This window comes from Peromyscus maniculatus, chromosome 7 (assembly GCF_049852395.1).
Source record: "Peromyscus maniculatus bairdii isolate BWxNUB_F1_BW_parent chromosome 7, HU_Pman_BW_mat_3.1, whole genome shotgun sequence".
In the NCBI taxonomy this organism is placed as follows: Eukaryota; Metazoa; Chordata; class Mammalia; order Rodentia; family Cricetidae; genus Peromyscus; species Peromyscus maniculatus.
In genome coordinates, this window is record NC_134858.1 from 88,177,922 (window position 1) to 88,189,553 (window position 11,632).

Here is an 11,632-nt window from a genome sequence, read left to right on the forward strand (position 1 = left end):
ACTGTAGCTCCCATATGATCCTATGACTGTGTACATATACAAAAGAAATGAAATTAGTATTTTAAAGTTATATATACACTATTATGTTTATCACAGTATTAATCACAAAAGACAAGAATTGGAAATCACCTAAAAGTTCACTAACTGATGAATGGCTACAGATATGGTGCATATACAGAATGGAATACTATTCAAGAAGAAATGAATGAAATCCTATTAACTTGAAAAATGAGAGGACTATAGTGATTCCTGTTCAATGGAATGAGCCAGACACAGATGGAGTAGAACAGGGAAATGGGGAGAAAGAAGGATAGGAAAAGGCTAATCAGTAGGTTCTAAACCATAGTAGAAAGTCTGAGTGTGCTGCAGCAGCATTAGGTGATTATAGATAACAAAGGTACACTGTCTATTTCAGAAAATTGGAGCACATAATGATGGAAATTTTCATCATGAAGAAAAGAAAGATTTTGAAATGATATAAATAATTCACATTATAGGAAGTAAGAAAGAAACACAGACAGAACTGTTCTTGTAAAGGAGGAAAGACAGAAGAAATGAGGATTGGATTGTGTTTTCCAGTAGTTGAGTTAGAGAGCAGGAGAAATCAGAACGAGAGTCAGGCTCCTCCTCCTTGAGAGCTGAGAACAAGGGGAAGTCAGACAGAGGAGTTAATCTGCCTCACCTGTGCTTTGCAACAGTATTCTAAATGTATGGTGTCACAGGCAGAGAAAAGATACTGGTCATTTTAATAGCTACTTGGAATTCTGTTTGATCTGTTTTGAAAACTCCACCCTAACTATTTCAGATTAACACAATATATTCTGATTGGTTCAGAGAAACATAGGTATGCCTTCTGTACAGTTCATATAGGGAAAGTAGAGCACAAGACTGATATCATTAAAAACCATGGAAAATGAAGCTTCAGTGATTAATCTTCAGTGACATGTAGAGGAAATAATGCAAAGAATGTCAAATGCCAATCTGAAAGGCTGTGTTTAACTTGTAAGTAAAAGAGAAATTATTGCATATTATTTAGGGACATAGGTAAATAATAAGACCTATGCTTTTTGGAAATGGACCAAAATGAAGAGAAAACTAAAACAAAACAAAATAAAACAAAAACAGGTGGTAGATTCATCAAGAGGCTATTGAAAATGAAGTTCTTATTTTAAATGACTTTCCCGAAGTCCCAAAAGACCAAGTTGGTTCCAATAATGTGTGCAGATTAAGAGCAAAGTGTTGCCGGGCGTTGGTGGCGCACGCCTTTAATCCCAGCACTCGGGAGGCGGAGGCAGGAGGATCTCTGTGAGTTCGAGGCCAGCCTGGGCTACCAAGTGAGCTCCAGGAAAGGCGCAAAGCTACACAGAGAAACCCTGTCTCGAAAAACCAAAAAAAAAAAAAAAAAAAAAAAAAAAAAAAAAAAAAAAAAAAAGAGCAAAGTGTTATTTGACTGTAGAAGTTATAAAGTCTTAGAAGTCAGACACCTCTCTCGCCTTAAGACAGTTGGAGTCATATAATTTCTCAGTGACTCGTTTCATTTTCTGTATCAGTATATCATTGGTGCCTACCCAACAGAATTGTTGAAAGAATAAATGAACAAATGCATGAAAGGCATTTTGAGAAAGTATTTGGCATGAGCCACATAAGCTTGGGATATTCTGTGGTCCTTGGGCTTCTTTCCTAAGCAGTACATAGCTGTGATGGTGCCATAACTGAGAAAAACACTATGGGAGGAAACACATATTTGAGGTAGAGGGGAGGAAGATTTTCAGAAATCAAGTTTTTCAAGTTCCCTTGTTGGGTACACCAGTGTAGACAAGCTAGTCAGCTATTCATCTGTTGGGGAAAGCTGATAGAGAAGAGCCATATAGAGCAAGGCAGCACCACCTTAGGTCATAGTAATTGGTTTTGAGTTTAAATAGACAGAACTATTATCCTGCTATTGTAAAGAATGTTGCTGTAGTCTCTTTCAGTACTCTCTCCCTCCATCTCCTCCACCAACCTGATTACTCATGCTCCCGTCCCCATCTGCCTTCAATCCATTCACAAAATCTCTTCTATTTTCTCTTCCCAGAGAGATCTGGATGTCTCTCCAGGAAACCTCCTTGTTACTTAGCATCTCTGGGTCTGTGGCTTGTAGCATAGTTACCCCTTGCTTTTTTTTTTTTTTTTACAGCTAATATCCACATATGAATGAATACATACCATCTTTGTCTTTCTCGGTCTGGATTACTTCACACAGACTGGAAAGATGGGGGGCGTTGGGGGTCAGGTAAAACCTGGCGCAATGGAATCTCCCAGGAATCTACAAGGATGGCCCCAGCTAAGACTCCTACCAATAGCAGATAATGCAGCCTCATCTAGCCATCTCCCGTAACCAGATTGGTGCCTAGCCCATTTGTCATCAGAGGGGCTTCAACCAGAAACAGATGCAGACCCACAGCCAAACATTAGGTAGAGTTCTGGGAATCTTGCAGAAGAGGAGGAGAAAGGATTGTAAGAGACAGAGGGGTCAAGGACACCACAAGAAAACTCACAGAATCAATTAACCTGGGCTTATAGAGAATGAACAGACAATCAGGGAAGCTGTAGGGGACTGATCTAGGAACTCTGCATCTATGTTACAATTGTACAGCTTGGTCCTCTTGTGGGACTAGTAACAGTGGGGACAGGGGCTGACTCTTTTACTGGCTTTTGGGGCACTACTTCTCATACTGAGTCGCCCTGCCCAGCCTTAATACATGGGGAGGTACTTAGTCTTAATACATGGGGAGGTACTTAGTCTTAATACATGGGGAGGTACTTAGTCTTACTGCAAATTGAGTATCAACAAAACATGGCATATCAGAAATGGGGTCAGAGTGACTTAGGGAGTTGGAACAGAGAGGGCTTCAGGGGGAGGTACTGAGAGGGGAGAAGGGAGGGGAAACAGGTCAGGATGTAAAACAAATAAACAAAAAACAAATAAATAAATAAGTAAAAGAATGTTTCTATACAGATATTAAGACCAAGAATACGGGATGTGAAAATACTTTGAGTGATATAGTAATGAGAGGCATGGGTATTTTAGAAGCATGATCCATCTAGAGCAGTAGCTAGGAAGTCAAGTACAATAACAATAGCCACACTGAGTAAAAGAGTCACCTGCTGATTACTATAAGAAATGTAGGTGCTGGAGAGATGGCTCATTGATGAGAGAGACTCAAGTTTGATTCCCAGCACCCCAATCAGATGGCTCACAACTGCTTGTAACTCCTGATCCAGGAAGATCAGATAATTCTGACTTCCATAGGCACCTGCACACACACACACACACACACACACACACACACACACACACGCATGCACACACATATGTGCACACTTTAAAATAAAAATAAATCTAAAAAAGTGATGTAAAGTCACTTGCCTGTGGAATCTTTTGGATAATTGTGTTTTCTATTTTCCACATCAGTGATAACTTAAAATTTAAATAGTTTATGTCAATCATGAAATCCTTATTTTTTTCCTAGATGAATGCTAGCAACGCCATTTGACCAAATATTGAAAATTAAGTTGGGTTTGTTGCAAAGTGATGTGTTTATATGGGACTGAAAGGTATGTGTGTGTGTGTGTGTGTGTGTGTGTGTGTGTGTGTGTGTGTGTGTATGTGTGTGTGTCTGTATGCTGTTGTTGATAGTAATATGATATTACAAAATAACAGCATTTTAATATTTTAACATAGAATTACTTTGAGTTTCATTACATAATATCCAGAAGTTTCTTTAAGATTATGATCAATAAATTACTAAGTAATTACATCCTCAATAATATTTTCTTGGTACACCTTGAGGAACATTGCTGCAATATTATCCTGCTCTTTTGCTATATCATGTAGGGAGTGAGCTTGGAAAGACTGTAGTGTCTTTGCATCTCTTATCTTCCCTTATATATACTGATTACAGCTGAAAGACGAATGAGGGATCAATGCCAGGGTAGTGACTTTCTCTCTCTCTCTCTTCCTCTTTCCCTCCCTCCCTTTTCCCTCCATCTGTCTGTCCTCCCTCCCTCCCTCCCTCCCTCCCTTCCTCCCTCCCTCCCTCCCTCCCTTCCTCCCTCCCTCCCTCCCTTCCTTTTTTCTTCCTTCCTTTCCTCCTCCTCCTCCAATAGATTCTTCTCTCACACAGTACATCTAGACTGTTTTCCCCTCCCTCCATTCCTTCCAGCTCCCCTCTAACTCCCATCTCCCCCTAATATACTACTCCCCCTGCATTTCCCTTCAGAAAAGGGCAGGCCTCCAAGAGACAACAAGAAAACATGACAAAACAAGATACAATAAAACAAAGCAAAAGCTTTTGTATGGAGTCTGAACAAGACAATCCAATCGGAGGAAAAGTGCCCCAAGAGTAGTCAAAAGAGCCAGGGATGCACTGGCTATCACTGTAAGGAGTCTCACAAAAACACCAAGTTAACAGCCATAACATACTTTCAGAGGACCAGGTGCAGACCCATGAGGTCCTCTGCATGCTTTTTCAGTCTCTGTGAGACCATATGATAAGACCTGCTTATCTGATTTCCTGGGCCATCTCCTCCTGGAGTTCTCCATCTAACAGCTACTATTTGGATTTTAGCATTTTCATATTAGAATGGCTTTTGTGCTTTACAGAGTCAGTACTGTTCATTTTTAAGGTGTTTTTCATCTACTTTTTGTGTATATAAGTGATTGGTAGGTTTGTTCCCTTCAATTAGAAAACTCTTCCATTTTTCACTTTGAGCTTGTTTTGTCAAGAGAGGTCCTAGACTTATAACTGGTAATGTGCTCAGGAGATTGCCTGCTTGTTGGGAATTTTCATGTAAATTTAAATGCCTCATTTTAGGGGTTGATATTGATGTATGACAGCTGGTATAAAAATACTTCGCTTCAATTGTTTGCTGATAAGAGAAGGAGAGTCAGTTTTCTCCAAGAGCCCCTGGTATGTTGGCCATGCTCCTGTGGAAGGCCACACATCAAAGAGTATTTAGGCAGCACAAATTGTTCTTGAGTTTGATGAAGAAAAGGAACACAGGTTGAGAAGATGGGGAAGAAGAGTATAGATCTTGAAAGAGTTGGGGAGGAAGGTGAATATGATCAGAACACATTGTACAAAAATTCTCAAAGAACTAATATTTAAAAAAATAGACGTCAAATAATGACAACATTTTATAAAGTATGTAAAATTGATGTTATAAATAAAGACAAAAATGATACAAGTATTTCCTTCAATTATCTGTATTATCTCCAATAAATCTGACTTGTGGAAAAGAAAATTTTCAAGACGTCTTTCAATGCACTCCCTCTTTTTTTTAAACAGAAGACATATGCCTGCTGCCTTGGTGAAGATGTTAGATGTATTTGAATAAGAACTATAAAAACAAGTTAGTGACTACTATTTATGTGTCTGGATATGTTTCTACCTTACAATAATTATTCAGGTTAGATTCAGTTATTCTCATTTTAGAATTAAGAAGACTGAGTCATCTCTTCAAGACAGGTTTCTAGTAATCAGATCTCTACTCAGTGATAAGTTCAACCTGTACTTTAGTCTCTATCTAATATGCTAATTTCTTTTCAATCTGAAATAGTTGAAGAAGGTGCTGTGAACTTAGTTCTGTATAGCACAAGAGATTTATTACTCCACTATCTTAACCGGTGAATGAGAGAATCTAACTGAAAACGTCAACAGCTGTAGTAATATCAACATGTACAAAAGCCTTTCATCTGGTAGATTTGCCTTTGATCATTATCATTGTTATGTTTCTTAGAGATGAGAAACACAGTGAGTTTAGTTTAAAAGAAGTTATTATGATTCTATACTGGATAAAATACCATAAAACATTTTGTCTACACAAATATTTTTTTAAAATTGAGAAGTATTGCTTTTCAAGCTATTATTGAACTCACCATTATACCTAACAAGAGAGGAGATTCTTGATACATTTTTAAGAATGCCTGATTTCTTAACTCCACTTCTTCAAATACACACTTTCGTGGAATACTTGCTACAATATTTCCCATTCAGGCTGTGGAATTAATCTCTTTCCTTTGTAGATGGAATCTGCATACAAGGGTTTAAGTTTTTAGGCCATCTAGATGGTATCTTTTCCTTACTGCACATTTGATTCTCAAAGCTGCTTTCTGATTGGTTATGCACATACACTTATCTTCTTGACCAAGAATCATTGCCTTGTTGGTTCTGTTTCCCCCCCTACTAGCTGCCCTTCCTGGTGGCTGAAGCCTGATCTTCCCACCTCAAGCCCCATGATTGGTATTGGGTACCTGTGGCATACTTTCACAATGTTAGTGTTCTTCTTCTTGAGACCACCACACATATCCTGGTTTCAATTCCCATCAGAAGACATGCTAGCTTTGTTCTGAGAACATGCTCTTATCTAGTAGACTTTTCTTCATTTTGTGTCTTGATATGAGGATATTCACCATCTAAACTGAATTGTAAGTATAATATGAATTGTAGTTGGAAGATAACCCCTCATTTTAGTGAATTCTCATTTGAATATTTTTAATTGAATTTTTCCTTTGAAGAGCTGATGGTATCTAATTGTTCTGAGTACTCAGAAGGAAGGATAAAGTTAATATTTTCTTTTTTTCTATTATGGATATCAAACTCAATGTTTAATACAATTTAGGCAAGTAATCGATCCTTGAACTCCATCCCCAATGATGAACTTATTTTTAATGAGAGTAAATGAAATAAAGACAAGACTATTAAACATTTCTTATGTATAAACAATGAACACAACCGATATAATATTTTTAATTAATAAACTCATAGCCTACTTCTAAGTGCTTGGCATAAATGCTAACTTAGCAAGCCCTTTTAAATTATACACTTTGGAAATACAAGGATATCTACCAACAATCTACCTAAAATCCATATAGAATCTATTCAGCAATAAGATGAAAGATAATTTGTGAAAATCTCCAGTGAAATATACATTGTCCTGTGTAAAGATCTCCTTTTTACTTTTAATAAATTCATTGAGCTTTGAAGCTCTAGTAGTATATGACATTCTATGTGACATTTTGTCTTGTATTCCTAGTCATCATAAGGCAGAGTAAGGAGTATGACAATGAGGAGAATGAAAGACTATTTGGAAAACTGGCCATAAATGGCCATATTAATGACTATACCTATACTTTATGCCTGGGATCTAGTGGCCACTTTGGAAACAAATACAAGGGTACTAGATAAGCATTGCTGACAAAGGACATTGAAGATATGAAGCAGAAAGTATATTCTTACAAGCCTTCTCTAGTGTAACCCTGACTGAGCCACCTAGATTCTTACATTACTATGTCTCCTGAATTCAATACTAAAAAATAAAAAAAAAGATAGTGTTAGAGGTCTCTCATACAACTTTCACCAAATCATATTTGGATTGCTGTATGCATGAAGAAAAGCAAAACTTCAGATCATCTAGATTAATTCAAGGTGTTATGTAAAATCAACTTCTGGGAAACAAGAATCTTCACTTGTTTTCTTTGTTTATGCTCTATCACATTTTCTTGAAAAATAAAACTTACACAGCTCACAAGAGGATTGTTTTACCTACAAAAACTGAAAATAATTCTAACACAACTCAAGCTTGTTTGGAGAATTTCAAAGGTAAAATCATGTAATTAATTTTACAGAATGCCTGTAACAAAGGTCTAGTGATATTTGATAATTTTATTTTGGACTTCATTGTAATAAATATTACACATATTTTAATTTATGAACAGTTAACAGGGAATTCCAATAATATAGGTGATACTTAATACTCAGAGATTCAAAGCTGAAGGAACATTTTCAATATCTAGTTTAGTTCTCCATCTGCCTATGAGGAAACCATATTTGAGGTGTCATGTAACTTTGTAAATACGATATAGATAGTTAAGTAAAAGACTGGAATCTGGGTTTATTCATCAGTTCAATTCATTAGCTAGCTACATGTATATCATTTTTATCTCCAAACTAATAGTAACAGATTAATCTTTACTCACAAAGGCTGTTTTCATACATGACTACAGACTTATGCTATATGGGAAAACTGAAAATGTCTGGTATACTTCTCTATTGTGAAAAATATTACTATCTTTAATACTATTAAGAAGTAATTTGTTGCTCAGTGTGATGACACATGCCTACAAGCTAAGAAATTTGGAAGTAGATGCAGGAGGATCAAGACTTCAAGATGAGCCTTGGTTACAAATAAGTTCAAGGTGATGTGGGGTATGTGAGATATTGCCCCCTCCAAAAAAAATCAAAACAAAACAAAAAATGAAAATAAAAATAAAATAATTAAAACCTTTGCTGTTGAAAGTTAGTAATATAAGTAAAATTATTAGACTAAATCATTACCTTAATCCTGTTGTTTTATGTACATGTATACATATATTTAGTATGCTCATATACATCTATTGCATTGTTTTAGAAACAGATACATCTGTATTACAACTGAATGGTGTGTGTTTCAACTATGTACATTTTGTAAACTGGCTCATTCATTTTAGTTATATATATATCATTATTTTATTAGATTACACCTACTATTGTGCTTATTTCATGATTTGCTTAATTAATTCTTCTTGAGATCAAACTGTGGGTCAAAGAAAACATTTAGTGAGTTGGTTAGTAGCAGGAGTCAAACAGAAGTGATAGAAAACATTGACAGGGGTTTTGACGGTCCCATCACCTGTCTCATTCTTCAGCATAGCTCGCTAGGTTCCAGCAAGAGGCATCTGAAAATTAAAGGAAGGCTTCTGGAGGTGGGGATGTGCTGACTGGAGTACTTGTAGGACAGGAAGTGGTGTACAGCTGAAGGAACATCATGGAATAAACGTGGACACCTTGGCTCTAAATGGCATCAAATGCAATGCATGGCCGAGGTCAGTGATCAGAGGAGAGTTAAAACAGTCAAGGAAGCTTTTGGTAAAGACACAAATATCCAGTTCTGTGCAGAAGTGTGAAGTGAACTCCACTGAGTAGTTCATGGTTTATAGACGCGTCTGTGCATTTAACATCGAGATGCAAATGTGCTCCCTTTATATATGCATGTGAAATCCTTCTCACAATTGTTTGTAAAGAAAACAGCAGGGAGCTTACTGGCAAAGATATGCGTTCATGGCAGGGAATGGAGCAGAGGGACAAAGCTAATAGAATATGAATCTTTCTAAGGGCATGGCCAAAGCAAGGTCCCGCAACAGAGCACTAAACATAAGGCTAGGACTGTAATTATAAATAAGCCAAGTCCTTCACTGTAAAAGAACAAAGAATAATGTGAATGTAAAGAAATTGGTTGAACTGGGCAGAGCCACATTCTTTTTCGCCTTTCTTTGAACCTGTTTGTTTTTTCATCTGTGATACTTTTAGAGTTGAGGAAAAATAATCTGTGTGAGGGCTATCTGGAAGTTTTCCAACTCATGCTGTTGTTTTCTTTACTCTATGTTCTTCTGGAGCTCCATGTGACTCCTTTTGAATCTCATATCAAAGATAAATGTTATCTATCTATCTATCTATCTATCTATCTATCTATCTATCTATCTATCTATATTTTTTTCTAAAATGTATTTTTTTCTCTCACTCAACAGTACTAACAGCAAATTATTTTGAATGCTGGCAAAGAAACTTACGTTCTGCCACTGGTTGTATCCACAGGCACTGCCTTTGATCTACAGATCTGTCTTGTACACTGCCTATCACAGAACACATGAACAGGGAAGCCAAGTGCTAAGAGCCCTATTGGGGACAGGCTAATTGTGAATGTTCTGCCAACCATGACAGACTTGAGGAATCAGAACATGCCTAGACCGTCAGGTATGCACCAAACATACTAACAAAGTGGAAAGCTCGGGGATGTAGTTCGTGTTTCCAGGAAGCACAGGGATGCAGTAGCTTATTCTCAGTCTTTGAAGGCAGAACCTCCTATTTCTAATAGAAAGTAAGAGAAATACCAGTACTCACAGAGTACCATAATTTATCCACCACCAACAGTTTTCAAAAAAAATTTTTTCAATCTGAGAGTAAAATTTCCTGAATGTTTTATAAAAAAACATAGCAAAGTCCTGTGTGTAGATTAGCTATATCAGCTGAAAAAGCACGTTTACTCAATAAAACCAAACCGAACAAGAACAACGGACCCCTCACTTGCCCTTTACCACTTCCCATCATAAAGGAAATTGCAACAGCTGGAGAGAATGACACTATTAAAATAGGATTCACACCTGTTCCACTAGACATTTCACACACGTTAATTCCAGCTGCTTTCTCTGTGTTAAGCACCTAGTTAAGCTGCACGATTAGTTATGTTAGAAGAAGAGAAATGTCTGAAAGTTGTATGTTCTGTGAAGGCGTGAGTAAGCTGTCTAGAAAAAGATTTGTTGGTCTGTGTAAATTTTACAAATTATTGAGTTGCTAATGGGCTTTTTGTTTTATGTTCTATACTCTTTTTTTTTTTTTCTGAGACAAGATTTCTCTGTGTAGCTTTGCACCTTTCCTGGAACTCACTCTGTAGCCCAGGCTGGCCTCGAACTCACAGAGATCCACCTGGCTCTGCCTCCTGACTGCTGGGATGTTCTATACTCTTAATAGACTCTATATTACTTCTGGGAAAAGAAAAGTGTTCTATAAAAAGAAAAGATAATTGTTTTTTTGTTAAACAAACCAGTAATCAATAACAGTTTTCTTTAATGGTAACAGATTCTCCTTTATTCCTATAGCTATAAACCTACCAACATATTTTGTATCATGCTCCACCCTATTTTTTCTTTCTCTGAAACCAATTGTCGAATTTATTTATGTTCATGCATTATGACCTCCCACAAAGGCACATCTTTTTGTGATTGCCTTCAGGAGCAAAATCTGAATCTTCACTTTTCAATACTCTTTGTGGTTTATGGTGATAATAAACTCGGGGAAATTCATTTGTTGAAATCAATCTTGGGAAATCCACACTGATCCATTATTTAAGATTATTTGGCTGTTCACTGGCAAATGATTATATAGCACAGGCATTTAGTGATTCTTGATCTGAATTTTCTGAAATTCACTCACATGCTGTGTTGCGGCTCACAACAGAGAAAGGAGAGAAAAACAGCAGCCGGTTCCAGGCAGCTGAGTTCTTCCACATCATTGTAGTTGCACATGTCACTTAAATGCTTCTGGGAGACTCAATGATGACTAGAATCATCCAAGATACTTCATACTTGTAGATGAACTAACAGACACATGTATGTGTGCATTCACACATAAACACACATGTGCACACATGTGAACATACTTCTTGTGATGAACTCGTCAGGAAGCCTCTCTTTAATTAGGCTCAACTTTGTGAAGAAGTCAGCTGCTCTTTATTTTATCCCAACACTATTTCACTAAAACACCATCTAGACAGTATTTATTATCTTGTAAGTCCAGAGATAATCATTCCATTCAATCAGAACTCATGAATAATTCAACAACCCCAACTTCACATAATTTCTGGTTCTAGTTTTACAACCAGTGAAAGAATCATTTGTATCATTTATTTATTTTTGGTGACAATGAGTAAAAGATAAAGGAGGTTTTATTTTGTGAATTTCTTTTCAAAGAAAATGAGCTTCTTGGCTCTTTCATTT